At 49.2% G+C, this 19,727-nt stretch overlaps 1 protein-coding gene and 1 non-coding gene across 2 annotated transcripts in view; one reads left to right on the top strand and one right to left on the bottom strand.

The window, feature by feature from the left end:
* Positions 1-19,727, bottom strand: part of SRGAP3 (SLIT-ROBO Rho GTPase activating protein 3) — a 331,270-nt gene that overhangs the window by 305,543 nt on the left and 6,000 nt on the right. The window lies entirely within an intron of this gene.
* LOC127487233 (U6 spliceosomal RNA) lies at positions 19,446-19,552 on the top strand. Its single transcript, XR_007913838.2, has one exon. It is a non-coding gene; the product is annotated as a U6 spliceosomal RNA (small nuclear RNA).

The following is a 19,727-nucleotide window of genomic DNA, read 5'->3' as shown; positions in this document are numbered from 1 at the left end:
TTCTGTGACCAGCTGGCTCTAGGGAGGCTCCCAAGGTTTCTGGTCCCGAGATCCATCATCTGCAAACAGAGCTGTAATATGAGCTGACCTTGCCTTACTGTTAGAACAACTGGTGTGGAAATGGCTTCGAAGGTCGTCACAGTGTGGCCCAGGCTGGAAACTCACCTTCCCATAGAGGCGGGGGGGGGGGGGGGGGGGCAAATGAGCAAGACAGGCAGAGAAAGACTCTACCCATCCTATCAGTGAGCTATTGCAACACAGGACAAATCACCCTCACTCAGCTTCCATTGATAACAGTGCACTACTTTTCACTGTTTGATGGCTTTTTGCCGGGGGGGGGGGGGGGGGGGGGGGGGGGGGGTGTGGTGGTGTCTGCTCATTTTTGCCTGAGGTCACTCACAGGGCTACATTCTTTGCATGAGGCCTGCTGAGGGTTGGGTTCATTTGCAATGCCAGGGCAGCTACTGCTGGGTGATTAATGTTCACTGTTACCCTGCAGGAACCTGGGCCCCTTGCTGCTGAAACTCAAAAGGGCTGTGTATATATGTGTGTGTGTGTGTGTGTGTGTGTGTGTGTGTATGTAAGAGGGAGAAAGACAAAGAGACTTGTTTCTAAATATTTACCAACTTTAGTGAAAACACGGTGTGACCCTACAAAACAGCTCTGTGGACTGCATTTGCAGCACTTGGGCCATCCATCAGCAACCTCTGTGTAAAATAATGCTTTCAGCCGACAGACACCTCTGTGTCCCTTCTATCAGGCCCCCGGGCTCTGTTCCGAGTTCTGGTCTCCTTAGGCAGTGGTTCTCAAACTGGGGTTCTCAGGCCAACAGCATCAGCATCACCTGAGAATTTGTCAGAAACACACATTCTTGGGCCCCACCCCAGATTTTTTAAGATGTATTTATTTTATTTGAAAGGCAGAGTTACAGACAAGCAGAGGCAGAGAGAGGTCTTCCATCCGTTGGTTCACTCCCCACATGGCCACAACAGTCTGAGCTCCACCAACCCGAAGCCAGGAGCCAGGAGCCTCCACCAGTTCTCCCCCATGCATGTGCAGGGGCCCAAAGACTTGGGCCTCCACTGCTTTCCCAGGCCATAGCAAAGAGCTGGATTGGAAGTGGAGCAGCCGGGACTGGAACTGGCACCCATATGGGATGCCAGCACTGCAGACGGCAGCCTTACCAGGCTTCGCCACAGCGCTGCCCCCACCCCCACCCCAGATTTACAAATTCAGACATTCTGTGGGGTGGGGCCCAGGAATCAGGAAAAATTCACAGTGGCTCTCAGCACTAGCAATGCACTGGAAGCACAGATGCCAGGGCCCCACCCCCAGTCATTCTCGTTGAAACGGTCTGGGAGGCAGCCAGGCCTTTCATGTGCCCTGCAGGTGACTCTAACTTGCAGCAGCAGATGTTCATCTGGGGAATCAGAACACTAGGAGAGAGGTCAGCGTTACTGCACAGGAGATTCACCTGCCGCCTGAGGTGCCGGGATACTGCATGATCACTGGTTTGAGACCCAGCTGCTCCACTTCTAATCCAGCTTCCTGTTGACATGCTTGGGAAAGCAGTGGATGATGGCTCAAATACTGCCACTCACACGCTAGACACAGATGGGAGTTCCCAGGCTTCTGGCTTCAGCCTGGCCATTATGGCTATTTGGGGAGTGAACCAGCAGCTGGAACCTTTGTTTTAAAAAAGATTTATTTGTTTATGTGAAAGGCAGAGTTACAAAGAGAGTGAGGGAGAGGCAGAGAAAGATCTTCCACACACTGGATCACTTCCCAAATGACTGCAATGGCTCAGGCTGGGCCAGGCCGAAGGGAGGAGCCAGGAGCTTCATCCAGGTCTCCCACCTGAGTGCAGGGACCAAAGCACTCAGGCCATCCCCAATGCTTTCCCAGGCATATTAGCAGGGAGCTGGATGGGAAGCGGTGCTGCCTGGACTAGAATCTACACCCATATGGGTGTCAGCCCTGGCTCGGGATCACAGAACCTGTGTTTCTCTTAATATCTACCAACTTCCCATGGAACCAACGTGTCACAGAGCACACTTGGGGAAAAGCCACTCTGAGAAGACAATGCAGATTTGAAACTTGGAAGGACAAGTGAAAATAGGACACAGCCAAGATGGCAGAGCCCCTCTAGGCGGTTCCTCCAGCAACTCGGTCTAAAGTGACAGGAGCTGGTCCTTAGCAGGGCATGAGGGAGAAAAGGAAGATGACGAGACACTGTGTGGGAAAGGGCCTGCGTATGTGGTTAATTCAGGAAACAGTAGGCAGGAGTCGTCTTCTGCAGCGGAGGCTGGGAAACGTGCAGCAGTCTTGACATTCCAGAGCAATCCTCATGGCTCTTTCCCCTACATCACAAGGTGGATGGATGATGATGGGACCACACACGAGAGGAAGGATCACAGGGTAAGATGGGAAACCAGGGAGACTCAGGGGCCAGGTCTGCTCTTTCTGAAACAACTCTGGGGGGAACTAAACAGGAGCCCCCAAAACTACACGAATCCCTTTCAAGGGCAGTGCCTCCCTCACATCACCTTCTCCAGATGCCACATCTTCAAGGCTCCAGCACCCTGAGATCAGTGTTGTGGAGCAGCAGGCTAAGCCTCCACCTGCAGTGCCAGCATCCCACATGGACACCAGTTTGAGTACCAGCTGCCCCACTTCCAATCCAGCTCCCTGCTAATGGTCTGGGAAAGCAGTGGAAGATGGCCCAAGTGCTTGGACTCCTGTACCACATGGAAGGCCTGGAAGAAGCTCCTGGCTGCTGACTTGCACCTGGCCCAGCCCTAGCCACTGTGGCCATTTATTTAAACAATGAATGAGTGGATGGATGATACCTACCTCCTTCCCTCTCGCTCTCTCCAACTCTGCTTTTCAAATAAATAATCTTAAAAAAATAAATAAAAAGGTTCCAGCTGCTGCACTGGGGACTGACCTTCTAGCACATGAACCCTGGAGCATACACTCAGACCAGTTAAACCACAGCAGATTAGTAGAAAATTCCAATGTTTGGAGCTTGGTAAGTGGAAGAATAAAAAGTCACTTATAGGCCGGCGCCGCGGCCCAATAGGGTAATCCTCCGCCTAGCGGTGCCGGCACACCAGGTTCTAGTCCCGGTCAGGGCACTGGATTCCGTCCCGGTTGCCCCTCTTCCAGGCCAGCTCTCTGCTGTGGCCCAAGATGCAGTGGAGGATGGCCCAAGTGCTTGGGCCCTGCACCTGCATGGGAGACCAGGAGAAGCACCTGGCTCCTGGCTTCGGATCAGCTCAGTGCGCCAGCTGCAGTGTGCCAGCCATGGCAGCCATTGGAGGGTGAACCAACAGCAAAGGAAGACCTTTCTCTCTGTCTCTCTCTCTCTCTCTCTCACTGTCCACTCTGCCTGTCAAAAAAGAAAAGTCACTTACAAAAAAAAATCAGAAGAACAGATGGCTCAGGGGTAAAAATGCCGTATGTTCAGCTTTCCATATGCTGGGTTTGGAACCACAGTATTCAGAGGTCTGTAAGCGATGTCCAGGTTGGCCACTGTGGCCAGCAGGGTGAGCCACTGCCTGTGATGCCAGCATCCCATAGCAGAGCACTGGTTCAAGTCCTGGTTGCTCTGCTTCCAATCCAGCTCCCTGCTGATGCACCTGAGAAAGCAGCAGAAGACAGTTCAAGTTCTTGGGCCTCTGTTGCCCATATGAGAGGCTCAGATGGGTTCCAGTCTCCTAATTCTGGCCTGGCTCAACCTCAGCTGGTGTAGCCATTTGGAGTGTGGAACAGTTTATGAAATATATATATATATATATATCTGCCTCTGTCACTCTGACTTTCAAATAAAATAAAATAAATATTTTTTGAAGTGTCCAGCAGCTTATGGAATTCTGTAATTTGTGTGAGAGATATCAAATTCATAGATCACTTTAGTAATCATGGGCACACAGTTGGAAACAAGGCCACTGGGCAAACTCTTCCCCCTGCTCCACTTCCTTCCCTTTGAAAGGGGCTTCCTTTCAGGGAGACACTTCCTCAGCCGGCCTCCAGTGCTCTTGACAAGCCGCACAAAGCAGCACTGAATTGCATTTCTTTCTGAGCTCAACTCTGCGCTCTGTGGTAGGAAGTAAGTACTGGAGGGAGTTCCTTAGATATGCAAGGAGCAATAATTTTGGAATTGCACATAAGGCTGTGGATGACAACATCATGTTTTCCTTGTTACATGCAAACAGTATCCTCTCCTGCAGAGTCTCAATATTACAGAATCCCAAAGCTCACGGCACCCAGATGCCAGGGGGTTTTAAACAAACTTCGTAAGTGAAAAAGCATGCTAGCAATCCTCCAGATGCTTGTACTCACGAAACTGTCAACCAACTCCGCAGGGACTCGCCAAGTACTTCTGTGCACTTGGCCCTGACACTGGTTCCCTTCTTCTCCACACTGGATCTCTGAAGTCATCACGTCATACTTGAATCCCAACTGTAATCCCTACCAGCTGTACAAGTTACTCAACACCTCTGAGCCTTGGTTGTTTAACTGCAAAAGCGAGATAGGGCGGATATGTAGCACGGTGGTTAATGACGAGCTGGATTTCTGCATCCCATATGCGGGTGCCTGCATTTGACTACTAGCTCTACTGCTGATTCAAGCTTCCTGCTAATGCACACTCTGGGAGGCAGCAGGTAATAGCACCAATGCTTGGATCCCTGCCACCCACCTGTAAGACCTGGACTCCTGGCATTGGCTTGTCTCAGCCCTGGATGTTGAGGGCATTTAGGGAGCGAACCAGCAGATGAATGATCTCTCTATCTGAAATCAGAGAAGGCCCCCTAAAATCTACACTAAAATGTGGCCCCTTAAAGTTCCCCAGCAGTGCTATCTGGGGTGCCACATGTGCTACCGGAATTTGGGGTGCCATACAATTTCACCACGGGCTTATTACTAAATTCCCAATATTAATAAGCCCAAGAGGGTTCTTGCCTAATATTTAGAGAATTCGAAATACCGGCACAGATAAACAAGGCAGCATGGTACATTTTAAGCTTTTATTTAGTGAGAAAGATGCATAGGAGAGTGAGAGCTTTATTTAAGAGAGGTAAATAGGGGTTCATACCAAGCACCAGGAACCAGCCACGTGATGAGCATCTAGGCCTGTATCTGGGCCAGGAAGCCTAGAGCACATGGCCCGAAGGCCATGCGCCCTGGAGGCGCGGGACTACAGCAAGCCCCTTCCTGACAAGAGGAGAAGAGCCCGCTGGTCACACGTGTCTGGCTTTTAACCCACTTCCAAAGGGGAGTGGTTAACTAACCTGATTGGCTGGTGGGCACCCAGGTGTGGCCAGGTAGGGGAATGAGGCCATACAGGGTCCTGGCAAAGGCATCAGGTAGAGGCATGAGGTCACAGAGGGGTATGGCGAAGGCGTGGTCTTCCAGTTCACAAATCTAATTAATTCTAGCCTGTATGCCTGCCCCTACTTCATATCTGTCCCTTACCTTTCTTTTCTTTCTTTCTTTCTTTTTTTTTTTTTTTTTTTTTTTGACAGACAGAGTGGACAGTGAGAGAGAGAGAGACAGAGAGAAAGGTCTTCCTTTGCTGTTGGTTCACCCTCCAATGGCCGCCACGGCCGGCACGCTGCAGCCGGCGCACCGCACTGATCCGAAGGCAGGAGCCAGGTGCTTCTCCTGGTCTCCCATGGGGTGCAGGGCCCAAGCACCTGGGCCATCCTCCACTGCACTCCCGGGCCACAGCAGAGAGCTGGCCTGGAAGAGGGGCAACCGGGACAGAATCCGGCGCCCCGACCGGGACTAGAACCAGGTGTACCGGCGCCGCTAGGCAAAGGATTAGCCTGTTGAGCCGTGGTGCCAGCCTGTCCCTTACCTTTCAAATAAATACAACACATGATAAGAAGAATTTTAATGGGGTAAAACAACTGCTTCATTCATTCACTCACACACACGTTTCTTTAACAAACACCCGTGTACCCCTGTCATGCACCCTGGATATGTAAGCGTTGAGGCTTCTCACAGTGCTTATAGAAGCAGGCATGGCTGTAAGGAGAAGAGGCACAGATTGGTGCCACCTCACACACGCACCAAATGTAAGAAAAAGGATGCAGAACAGAGGAGACAGAATATGAACTCGCCGCGCTCTCACTTATGGGCCTACGCAGACACACATCTACCCAAACAGCCACTCTACCTCTCAACTACCCTCCCACCTTTCAACCCGCTGACTGGGTTCATCAAAACAAAATGAGGCTGCTCTAAAGCCAAAATGGAGCAGGCCCTACCTACCAGGTGATATTAACTACCCCCACCGCTGCCACACTCAGGGGCACCTCCCAGGTACATTTTACTTCACTAAAACTAGTAACATCTCCCTCATATAAGTCTACTCCCACAGGACCCACCTCTCTGAGGTTGACACGGCACCCTGCAATACCGGAGGAGCCGCCTCGCGTCCCTGACGATTCCTGAATTCCACGAGTTCTCCAAATAATTCTTCATCTCTCCAGTCCACCTTCCCAATCTCATCTCAGATTGCTGGCTACAGGGAGATCTCTGACTTCACACCTACACAGATGTGCTTTTCCACCTTCTGTTTATACTTCCTATTGAAGGTTTATCTCTCAGTCTCAGAGAGAATAGAAATGACCTAGCACAGCCACTGTCTCCCCTCCAGGATCAGAGGGATCCATTGGCAGCAGTAGTTCTCCAGAACTGCTGGGGACTAGACCTCCTCATGGCCAGGAGAGGAGGACTTCACCTCTTCTTGGGTGAAGAATGTTGCTTTCACACCAATAAATCAGTTGTGGTAAGAGATGACATCAAAGGCATTTTAAAAACATGCTAATCAGGGCCGGTGCCGCGGCTCAATAGGCTAATCCTCCGCCTGTGGTGCCAGCACACCGGGTTCTAGTCCCGGTCCAGGCACCGGATTCTGTCCCGGTTGCCCCCCTTCCAGGCCAGCTCTCTGCTATGGCCCGGGAGTGCAGTGGAGGATGGCCCAAGTGCTTGGGCTCTGCACCCACATGGGAGACCAGGAGAAGCACCTGGCTCCTGCCATCGGATCAGTGCGGTGCGCCGGCCGCAGCATGCCGGCTGCGGCAGCCATTGGAGGGTGAACCAACGGCAAAGGAAGACCTTTCTCTCTGTCTCTCTCTCTCTCACTGTCCACTCTGCCTGTCAAAACAAAAAACAAAACAAAACAAAACAAAAAAAAAACGAACGCTAATCAGAGCTATTCCCAAGACAACACTGCCTCATTTTGACCATCTTTTCTGCCATGGGCAAGCCTTTTATCCCCATAATCATAGTGCTCCTATTCCTACCACGCATAATTAACTTATCCCAAAGGTTCTTGCAGGAACGATTGACTGCTCTACCTCAAGCCATCTCACAGGAGCAACACAAGAGTGCTCTCCGTCAATCAATTCAATCCCAAGTATAGATCCTCCCTCAGATCCCGCCCCACGTCTACATCCTGTGTCAGCAGAAGTAGCCAGAAAGAAACCAGTGCCCCATCTCCTTATCCACACCCAGAGACAAGACTGATGGAACAAGGACATAGGCCTCAGCCGTTCTAGCTCATTCCCCAAAAGGTAGATAGAATTTACCCCTTGTCCCTCAATCCCAATTCAGTCTCACACCCCACTGTTCCCACCCCACTTCCTGCATTCTTCCCCAGGTTTGGAAACCTGCAGGCCAAACTTGAAACACCTGCATGGGAAAACTCACCTCTACCCACTGACCCCCACCTCCACCCCAAGCCCACCTAAAATATAAAAAAGCCCATCTCCTGGGGTCTGGCCCCCCACGATCTGTGTGCAGGCTTGAAGTTGGTCGACCTCTGCGAGTTTACTGTCTTTGGCTGTGAGTTTGTATTCTGTCTCTGCTCTGTTCTGCGCCCTGTTTCTCACATTTGGTGTCCCTGCGAGGAGGCACCAATCTGCACCCCTTTTTCTTACAATGGTCCCTCTAGTCATGGAGTTTAAATCTGAGTTCTTCTTAGGAAATCAAAGGAGATTTTTAAAACATGTAAATTACAAGGTGGTTCAGGCATTCAATAAATCCTAGTTTCTAACCTACTGACCAAGGAATACAAACTCCAGCTTGTGCTGGCCAACGTGAGTGCGTGTACAGTGGAGACAGCGGCGAGCTCATGTCCGCACTAAAGGGCAGTGACTCACTCACACAGCATCTACCAGTGGTTCCAGGCTGAGATCGGGTCCAGCATTCTTCCAGTTTTTAAACAGAAACAGGCAGGCTGAATAGAAGGCAATCTGTAGAAGTGAAATGACACTTGGAAAAGCACTGACTTCAATAGCCCTTGTCTTGACTGGAGAAGCAATGACTTCAATAGCCCTTGTCTTGACTGTTGAGGAACAGGTTTTTTTTGTTGTTGTTGTTGTTGTTGTTTTAATACTATTTGTTGAACTCTCTACTTGAGAAAAGAGTTAATCATACATGTATAAAGTCAACTGAAAACAGATCTCAGTAAAAAAAAAAAAAAAAAGTGGTAATAGAGAGGAAGGAGGAAGAGGGGTGGGAGGGTAGGCACTGTGGGACTGTGGGAAGAATCACCAGGTTCGTAGAGTTGCAATTATGAAGTGAATGAAGTTTTAACTGTAAAGCTGTATAGTTCTGCATATATTCCTAAGCACTTAAAAAAGAGAGAGAGAGAGGAACAGGCAGGGTGGCATTGTGGCACAAGTTAAGCCATCACTTGGGACACCAGCATCCCATATCGGGGCACCATTTGAGTACTTGCTGCTCTGCTTCCAATCCAGCTTCCTGCTAATGCATCCCTGAAGGATGCAGATGATGGCGCAAGCACTGGGCTCCTCCACCCGTGTGAGAAACCCAGATGGAGTTCCTGGCCTTGGCCTGGCCAAGCCTTCACTGTTGCAACTATTTGGAGGGAGAACCAGCAGATGGGAGATCTAGCTCTCTCTTCTTCCTCTTCTTCCTCTTATTCTTCTCCTTCTTCTTCTTCTTTCCCTCTCCCCCCCACCTGCTCTGATGCTGTGCCTTTCAAGTAAATAAATAAATCATTTTTAAAAAGAGAGAGAAAAGGAAATATCCTAATATTTAAACTATGGCAACTAATTGCAAATAAAATGCATCTGAGGTAGGGACTGATAGTTGGCACCCTGCATTTCAAGCTGACCCCAAGAATGCAGGGCTGTCAGATGTTTCCCAGCTTCGGTCCTCTGGGACAGCAAGATGAATGGGCCCTGGAGTATAATCCTCATCTCGTTCGCCCACTCATCTCCATCAATCAGCCTAAGGCTCTTCACACTACACTGAAGTAGGAACCTGGGGTGACAGGATCATTATCACCAAAGGAAAGGAAAATCTCACCATGGGTCATCAGCTTGCATTCTGTAAATGACTACAAGGGCAAGACACACGGAAACGAGAGGGGATGGAACGGAGAGCAGCGAGGGAAACGCAGGTCAGGAGCTCAATCGTGCTGGTGGGACTGACAGGCACTCTGAAGACACTCACGATGTCACCAGCGCTTCCCAGAGACTGTCTCCAGTGTCACACTCGCTGCTTTCACGCTTCTGTCATCTCTGCCTCATTCTTTTCAACCCATTTTGCTTGTGAATTTAATATCTGGCACTATTTCTCTGAAGAATTCATTATTTCCCTCTGTCTTCTCTTCCCCCCTCCTGCTTCGGAGCGTGCAGATGGAAACCCAATAATAATAAAGTGACAGATGCAAAATGATAGGGATATTCGTATGGCTTCCATTTGGGGCTCCAAATGAAGTTAGCCTAACAGAGGGCTAGAGTGGAGCTGCCTCATTCCTTCCAGGAGTCTGAGCTTTGTTCACTCTGACATTCACCTTGTTTTATAAAACCCAGGAACCAAAATTCTGAGCTGGAGACCTACAGCCCTCCCTTTAATGTCTTTTATTTCACTACTTGGGGGTAAGTGAGGATTCCAAGTCACAGATGACACCTAAGGCTGCAGACAGCCTAGTGGTCCATCCCCTGCTCTGAGCAAACCCACACTCAATGGTTTTCTTAGCCAGGGTTGGGAGGAAGGATTAGGAACAATGGAACTGGTACCCAGCCTGTTCCTTGATATGCAAGGGCCCCATGGAAGAGATGCCACACTGGGCCCACAGTCAGGTTCCACTACCCTGCGTGGTAGATAGGAGAGTTCCTTAAAAAAAAAAAAAAAAAAAAAAAAGATTGGACCGTTAGAAGAGACAGTGGGGCCAAAAGAAAATCTCCACAAATCCTGGCCAGCTGGTGCCTTAGGCAGCTTGGGCTGTCATAACCAAATGTCCACAGACTGAGCTGCTGAACAAGACATTCACTGCCCCAGAATTCTGGAGGCGGGAAGTGTGAGATCTGGGTGCTCATATTCTTGGGTTCTAGTGAGGGCCCTCTTCTCAGTTTTCAGAAGGCAAGTGTTCTCATAAAGGAAGGGGGTAGGGGCCGGTGCTGAGGCACAGCAGGTTAAAGCCACGGCCTGCAGTGCCAGCATTCCACGTGGGCACCGGTTTGAGTCCCGGCTGCTCCACTTCTGATCCAGCTCTCTGCTATGGCCTGGGAAAGCAGCAAAGCATGGCCCAAGACCTTGGGCCCCCGCACCTGCGTGGGAGACCTAGAAGAAGCTCCAGGCTCCTGGCTTCGGATCAGCTCAGCTCTGGCCATTGCAGTCATTTGGGGAATGAACCAGTGGATGAAATACCTCTCTCTCTCTCTCTCTCTCGCTCTCGCTCTCTCTTTCACTCTACCTCACTCTTTAACTCAATCTTTCAAATAAAATAAATCTTTAAAAAAAAAATAAAGGAGGGTGGGGAACTGTCCTCTTATAAGACCAAAGTCCTGGGAGGAGGGGTGGGAGGGTGGGTGTGGCAGGAAGAATCACTATATTCCTGAAGTTGTAGTATGAAACACATGAAGTTTGTGTGGAGGAAATACAGCCACAACCAGAGACAAAGAAAGAAAGGCGGACCCCCCACCACCACCACCAACACAAACCTTGAAAAGTGGCTGCTTGCAGTTAACCACTGAAACAGTTGCCACTGTGATCTAGGGAGGGACGACGTCCTAAGCTCTGCTTCTGTAAACTCCAGTCATACATCTGTCCTAATGAATCTGCCGCGGTATCTCTTTCACAAGCATACTGACCACTGGCAGTGTGGTCCTGAGTCATGCAGGCTGCAATGTAAACCCACCACAGCTAAGGCATGATGCTGATGAACCTGTGTATATGGTAAGAAAATTGGGACTGTTGCTCAGCTCTCGGGAAATGATTCCAGCTGAGCCCACAGGCATAATAAACTGGATCCTCCCAAGTCTCTGGTGCCTGTTTGAAGGAAGGGAGTTTTCCCACCAGGGTATGTGGTGGACACAGAAACAACAGAATCAAGGCCCTCCCAGTGGGCTGGTCAGCACAATGGGCAGAGCTGCTAGCCTTAACCAGAGCCCTGGACATTGAGCAGGGACCAAAGCTGGGAAGCTTTTTAACAATCACCCATGTGCAGGGCCTTCAAAAACTTTGTGGAAAACAGAATTAAAAGATGGGAGTTTCACATATCCTTTTGGAAGCTTCTGTGTGTATTGATGATTTCCGATGCTATTCCTATTGACCAGAACCCTGAACACAGACCACAGCTTTGCACAGGCCCCACAAGCTCCTCAACCTACACATGCCCAAAACTGCATCCATCATCTCCCTCCACAGCCTCGGGCCTCCTCCTACATTCTCTGTCCCAGTGAACTGCACTTCCATGAACTCAGCTAGACCAGCCAGAAAACCAAATGCTGTCCTCAGAGTTGGCTCGGAGTTCCTTTAAGTGAGTCTGGAAGGAACTGCAATGATGCGGATGAGTCACGTTGGCTTCAAAGACCATTGCTGACTTGAAGGTGTGGGGTGTGTTTAGGGTTCTCACGGGACTGCTGACCATGCTGGAAACGAGCCCCTTCTTCCCCTCTGCTCCACCAGGACCTTGGTTCTCTCTCACATCGTCTTTGCCTGAACGTCCAAAATAAACCTCTTGCTCATTCCTCATGTTCTTACTGCCACCAGAGTGATCTTCACTTCAAGTGTGTGTAAATGCTTTTTTGTTTTCAAAGAAATAATATGCACTTATTGTACTGAGAATTAAAAAAAGACTTTGAGCATTACATTACATACCATGTGCCATGTTCTGTGAATATTCCAAGGGAATATTCATGCCATGTTCCATGTGCCAGCCATCTGCCAGCCATGTTCCATGAATATTCCCTTGGATTATGAGTTCTGTGATAGATCCTACTTTCAAGAATTAGTATTGTGGGGGCCAGTGTTGTGGTATAGCAGATGGGGCCACTTCCGGCAGTGCCGTCATCCCATACGGGCATGTCCATTCAAGTCCCTGCTGCTCTACTTCCGATCCAGCACCCTGCTGACGTGCCTGGAAAAGCAGTGGAAGACAGCCAAAGTGCTTGGGGCTCTGCACCCATGTGGGAGATCCGGATGAACCTTCAGGCTGCCAGGGCTGTTGTGGTCATTCCAGAAGTGAATCAGCAGATGGAAGACCTCCCTGTGTCTTTCCCTCCCTTTCTCTAATTCTCGCTCCAAATAAATAAATCTTTAAAAAAAAAAAATGGTGTTGGTGAACAATTTTCCTGTCAGTAGTCTCTTTGTTGTCATCTCTGACAATGAAAACACAGTACCTGATTGGATGCAAATACCATCACTTGCTGAAATAATCTTCTATTACTGGAGCTTTTAGGTTTCTTTCTAAATGCCCAATTTAAAAAAATGCACTGTGATAAATACCTTTTTCATGTACTTTTGTTATAACTTTTTCTTTGGGAGTGGAATTTCCAGGCTGATAAGGATGCACCTCTCCAAGACGGACACTGTTACCGAGTCTCCCTCCGGAAGAGTACTACCCGGTGATCATCCTTCTGCCAGTAGCATGGTCATTTAAACGCACAGATCAGCCTGTCTTTCAAAGCCCTGGAGGAGCACACGGGCTCAGAAGCAACGCTGTCACTGCCATTTAGGCTAGCGTTCCCAAGCACAACCACGGCCCACCAGAACCTTCCACACGAAGCATGCAGAGATTTAAAAATGGAAGCCTTCTGACGAGTGCTTGGTGCCATGGTAAGCCCCTGCCTGGGATGCACATATCCTATATTAGAGTACAAGGATTCAAAGCCCAGCTCTGCTCTCTGTTCAGGCTTCCTGCTAATGCGCAGACGATGGCTCAAGGACTCAGGTTACTGCCACCCATATGGGAGACATCCAGACTGAGTTTCTGTCTCCAGGCTTGGGCCTGGCCCAGTCCTGCCTGTTGTGGGTATTCGGGGAGTGAACCAGAGGGTGGAAGATCTCTCTTTGTCTCTCTGACATTCTCTGACAAACACACTCTCTCTCTCTTCCTGCTCTCTGCCTTTCAAATAAATTAAATAAATTAAAATTATTTAAAAACAACATGAAAATGCCAGCTCTTTCTTCAAGTAGTAGAGCAAGTGCCATGCAAGGTGAGGGACTTTCATTTTTACTAAGTACTTAATAGCCTCCTTCATTAATTATTAACTGTAATTAAAATTTTATATTCACACACACACACACTCAAAAAAAAAAAAACAGTACAGCACTACCAATTATTCAAAGCTTTGGCTTCCACAGAAACTTTGGCATTGATGTGCATTCCTGCTGACACGTGAGAACAGAGGTCGCTGGAGTTTCCACAATTTCCAGAAAGCCTTTTTATTTAATACTTCATAGTGTTTTCAGTTTCATTTATAGCCCTTCTTGCATGTGTTATTTCAAGTGACAAATAACACTGCTTTTCTATTTTGATCATTTCATTCATGCATAAGTGCCATGGTGTTCCATTTTTGATTGTTATTTTGTTCCTTTGTCACCTTTGCTACCACTAAATTCTTCCCCATGGGAAGTAGCATGGATGAAACCATTTTCCTGGTTTTTTTTTTTGTTGTTTTTTTTGGGTTTTTTTGGCCCAATTAAGGAAGGATGTCCAAGAACAAATGGTCTGGGGCAGACATTGAGGCACAGAGGATTGAGCTGTGTCTGAGATGCCTGCATTTCCTATCAGAGTGCCGGTTCAAGTCTGGGCTACTCTATGCTTCTGATCCAGCTCTCTGCGAATGTGCCTGGCAGATAGCAGATGATGATCCAAGTACTTGGGTTTCTGCTACCAACATGAGAGGCCTGATGGTGTTCCTGGGTCCTGGCTTCAGCCTGGCCTAACCCCAGATATTGCAGGTATTTGAGAAGCGAACCAGTGGATGGAAGATTTCTCTGTCACTGCACCTTTCAAATAAATAAACAACGGCCGGCGCTGCGGCTCACTAGGCTAATCCTCCGCCTTGCGGCGCCGGCACCCCGGGTTCTAGTCCCGGTCGGGGCGCCGGATTCTGTCCCGGTTGCCCCTCTTCCAGGCCAGCTCTCTGCTGTGGCCCGGGAGTGCAGTGGAGGATGGCCCAAGTGCTTGGGCCCTGCACCCCATGGGAGACCAGGAGAAGCACCTGGCTCCTGCCATCGGATCAGCGCGGTGCGCCGGCTGCGGCGGCCATTGGAGGGTGAACCAACGGCAAAAGGAAGACCTTTCTCTCTGTCTCTCTCACTGTCCACTCTGCCTGTCAATAATAATAATAATAATAATAATAAACAAATCTTTAAAAAGAAGAATGAATGGTGTGAGTGCCTCAGAATCTCCCTACCTGAATCTAGAGTGATTTACTAGGTGTACTAAGTGAGTTAATTAGTAAAGAGGCTTGAAAATTATCACCATATACGAATCAGATGTTTGAAGAGAGGAACGAGAACAGAGCAGCTAAAAGAAACCCTGAAGGGAAAGGACAGAGAAGCTCAAAGACTCTTTTTCCTCCCAACTTCCAATTTTTAAAACACGGCACTGATAGATAGGGAAAAAGGCCAGGTCTGCAGCACCAGCATCCCCTATAGGCGCCAGTTCAAGTCCTGGCTGCTCTATTTCCAATCCAGCTCTCTGCTATGGCTGGGGAAGCAGTGGAAGATGGCCCAAGCATCTGGGCCCATGCACCCACCACATGGGAGACCTGGAAGAAGCTCTTAACTCCTGGCTTCGGATCGGCAAAGCTCCAGCCGTTACAGCCATTTGGGGAGTGAACCAGCAGATGGAAGACCTTTCTGTCTCTCCTCTCCATCTGTAATTTTGCCTTTCAAATAAATAAATAAATCTTAAAAAAAAATGGTGCTGATGGGTAGGGAGAAGACCATACACGGTCTCTGTTAAACTTCAGCAGGGCTAAGAGGCCTGAGCTACCTGTGAGCAGAAACGAAACCCAAGCAAGGCTGCATTGAGAACCAGAGTGAGGCTGCTCCGCTCGGGCCTAAGGACCTCAGCCAGTGGCCTGCAGAGCAGAACACTCCTGATCGACTGAATGGCAACCGGCAGGAAAGAGGTGGTGGAGCGGTAGCCCCAGGAAATGGAGACAGCTTTAAACTGGTTCTGCTGACAGGTTCGAAGCTTCTTGTTCTCCCATCTAGCCCTGGGAAGTCAGACTTTTTAAAATGCATGGGATTTACCTGGACAAGCCATGAAGGGCCTTGGGAATCTGATTTCCACCATCTCAGCTTGCATTTCCGCAAGGATTCTGTAACCCTACCAGCCTGAGAAAGAACCTTTGGACAGCATGATGGTACATTTCCACTCCTTGGTGTAGAGAAAGGAGAAAACAGGCTGAATCAGTCCCACTTGACTCTGCTCACATTTCTACTGCCAAGAGGAGCCTGATTACTCACCAGCAGGCATGAAAACACCCACGCGCTCACAGACATGTGCAGTCAGGCATTTGTTAGGACATAACTTAATAAGCTTGTCATTTTCAATCATCTAGGCTCCTGGTTAAAACATTCAGTAGCACTAGAATTAGCCTCCCCTCAACATCAGAATGTTGTGTGCAGTCCTACGCTGGTTAAGGATCACACATAGACCCATTTCACCCAAGATCAAGGCTCCAGAGCCCTTTCTCTGCACATCCTCTGAAGTAGGGCACAATAATACCTATGAGGGGCCCTGGCAGATGACAGTAAAGAGAGTATGTAATGACAACCGAAGATGAAACAGAACAAAGAGGCAGAGAAGGGGAAGCAGGGAGAGAGACTAAAAATAATCAAACATTTTAAGAGAGAAATGTGAACAATCTCGTGTTTCAGAACTCATCTGTCACAGCTTGCGTCTACTGAGCATCATTTAGCCTATGCTGGACACCGTGCAAAGTGCTCCACATGCATTACTCACTGTATGCAACACACACACACACACACTGTACTCCTTCTGTGTGCTGGGCACTGTCCTGAGCAAACAGCATGCCCTCCTTCCTGGAGCTTACCTGTCAGTAGGGAAGATCTCACTTAATGATCACAATAAAGAAAAGAGGTAAGAAAGGGAAGGAGAGAAGGGCAAGGGTACGTATGGATAGAGAGACTTCATGGAAGGGGGTAAAAGAATGAAGGCTGGGATAAAGCACCAGCATCCTAGGGTCCTGAGATGCTAGATTAAAAGGATGAGTCTGTCCCTGCCTCCATCCCACCAGAACAAAAGCTTGGAAGGTCCCACCAGAACTGATTGCTTAGTAAGCAGTTTAAAGAAATAGTCCTCCAGGGTATCTCAGATGGAGGTGACCATTCAAAATGCTAACAAAGCCTTGCTAAATAAACACCCAACAATCTTCTCTGTTAGTAAAAATGTAAGGGCCACCATCATGGTGCAGCAAGTTAAGCCTCTGGAGTGCAGGTTCGAGTCCTGCCTGCTCTGCCTTTGATCCAGCTCCCTGCTAACGCACCTGGGAACACAGTAGAAGATGGCCCAAGTCCTTGGGGCCGTGACACCCACACGGGAGACCTGGACGAAGCTCCTGGCTTCCAGCTTCAGCCTGGCCCAGTCATGACTACTCCAGCCATTTGAGAAGGGACCCAGCAAATGGAAGATCTCAATATGTCTCTCTCTTTCTATCATTATGCCTTCCAAATAAACAAATCTTTTAAAAAAATAAAAGACATATTTGGAATAAGTATGTACATACACACACCTAATTCTTGCTTCTCCCAGCTTATTCCAATGAAAGGGGCCTAAGAAAAGATGAGTAAGTGAAGGGATCCTTACTGGCAATCCTAATACAAGGGCTGGTAAGCTAGTGTTCATCAGCGTTGAATGGGACTGACAACAACGCGGCACCCACAGGCCTGTGAGGACGCAGGAAGCGCTGCCTGGGCCTAGTATCAGTGGCCTGTGCAAGGGAAGGCTCCACATTTGCCAGACGGAAAATGGTTTTCTTTTTTTAAAAATTCCATCTGCACTGAACATGTTCAGACTTCTTCCTCATTATTATTCCTTAAACAACACAGCACAACACTTACAAAGCGGTCACATTGTACTAGGTCTTGAGTTAAAGGCACCCATGGGAGGCAGTGACAGGCGACATGCAAGTATGACCCCGTTTTTATAAGGCACTTGAGCATTCCTGGATCTCGGTTTCCTCGGCGGAAGGATCGGGGGTGGATCCTGGAACCAGATTCCGCAGATGCGGACGCCTGCATGCCTGCATGCGCTCTGCACTCATAAACGTGGATTACTACCGCTGTTCCAAGGCGCCTGCTGAGCTTGTGGGGAAGCCGTGGCCTCCAGCGCTGCTGCTGTCCAGTGAGCCCGAGCCTGCGGGGCTCTGTCTTCACTGACCCTCAACCCGGCTGCTGCTGTGCTTCACTTGAACAGGGTGGTGCCCGCAGGGACCACAGCCCCCTGCTGCCCTTGCCTCGGCTTGCAGAGCTTCCTGCTTCCTCTGCGGCCGCCGCTTCCTCCCAGAGACGTCGTGGCTGCTCTTGTTCACCTGCAACACCCTCCCTTGTCAGTGTTCTTTTAGTTCTGATGACACAAAGGATGACACAAAGGGGAAAAGAAATAAAGTTTCTCTGAGCCAGATCGCTCGCTGGATTTGTCCAGTCCGGTCCTGTTTGCTGCTCTTGGAAAATGCTGCAGTGTCACACCACGAGTGACCACTAGGTGGCAGGGGTGTTCCGCCTCCCTGCGGATGACCTGCTCTTCAATCTCAATTACAACAGAGACACACTTCCTTTCCAAACACACAGTTGCTGTTAAGTCAACCTACTTATCAGTAGGTAATTCAGGAGAACAATAAAGTTCCCAAACATTCTCCTGAAGACTCACTGTGATGTCACTAATTCCACCTGGAGCTCTCACAGGGGTTCTGTTACTGAAGAAGTTTTATAGGCTGTGGCTCACAAGTGCATGGGAAAAGCAAACCAACCTCTGTTTGTTCAGGGCGGGGCCAAAGCTGGTTGTTTTCCCCTCGGGTTGTTAACTCCCAGCAGGACTAAAGTCCTTTGGGTTAAGGGTTCCTGGACTCCTAGGCTATCATTTCATTAAAAGGATAGCAGACACATCTCCCATTTCCCAATGAGCTCTCAAAACTCTGTCTTTGGGACAGATGTAGTTTCAGCAGCTTGTTGAGTGAGAGGCAGGCACAAGGACACCCCTACTTTCAGTTCCATCCCCAGAGGAATGCGGCCAACCAGGTAGATCTTCTTGTGACAAAACAGACTGGAAGGCACACGGAAGGCTGGGAGTGTTAAGGAAACCCTCACCTTACAGTATGGGGGATAAAGAGACGCCGTATGTACACAGCAGAACAGGATGGCTACTGTACCACTTAAACGTACAACGGTAAATGTAATGTAAAGAAACAAACTGTAACTGCAGGAAAAGGAGGACGGAAACAGGAAGGTGGTAATTTAAGAAACTACATGTGGGTCGGCACTGAGGCACAGCAGGTTAAGCCACCACCTATGACTCCGGCATCCCATACGGGCACTGGTCCGAGTCCTGGCTGCTCTACTTCCTTTTTTTTTTTTTTTTTTTTTTTTTTTTTTTTTTTTTTACAGGCAGAGTGGACAGTGAGAGAAAGAGAGACAGAGAGAAAGGTCTTCCTTTGCTTCCTTTGCCGTTGGTTCACCCTCCAATGGCCGCCGCGGCACACCTCGCTGATCCGATGGCAGGAGCCAGGTACTTCTCCTGGTCTCCCATGGGGTGCTGGGCCCAAGCACTTGGGCCATCCTCCACTGCACTCCCTGGCCATAGCAGAGGGCTGGCCTGGAAGAGGGGCAACCGGGACAGAATCCAGCACCCCGACCAGGACTAGAACCCGGTGTGCTGGCGCCGCTAGGCGGAGGATTAGCCTAGTGAGCCGCGGCGCTGGCTGCTCTACTTCCTATACAGCTCCCTGCTAAAGTGCCCGGGGAAAGCACCCACCTGGGAGAGCCAGAAGAATCTCCTAGCTCCTGACTTTGGCCTGACCCAATCCTGGCCATTGCAGCTATTTGGGGAGTGAACCAGCAGATGGAAGCTCCTCTCTCTGTCTCTCCCTCTCTCTCTGTATAACTCTGACTTTCAAGTAAATAAATGTTTAAAAAAAAAAGTGCTCGCTTCAGCAGCACATATACTAAAATTGGAACGATACAAAGAAGATTAGGATGGCCCCTACACAAGGATGACATGCAGATTCGTGAAGCGTTCCATATTTTTGCACAGTAGGTTAATCCTCCGCCTGTGGCACCAGCATCCCATATGGGTGCTGGTTCTAATCCCGGCTGCTCCTCTTCTGATCCAGCTTTCTGCTATGGCCTGGGAAGCAGTAGAAGATGGCCTAAGTGCTTGGGCCCCTACACCTGTGTGAGAGACTGGGAAGAAGCTCCTGGCT

This window comes from Oryctolagus cuniculus, chromosome 10 (assembly GCF_964237555.1).
Source record: "Oryctolagus cuniculus chromosome 10, mOryCun1.1, whole genome shotgun sequence".
Taxonomy (NCBI): Eukaryota; Metazoa; Chordata; class Mammalia; order Lagomorpha; family Leporidae; genus Oryctolagus; species Oryctolagus cuniculus.
The sequence above is the reverse complement of the archived record's forward strand: the minus strand, read 5'-3'. Positions and strand labels throughout refer to the sequence as shown.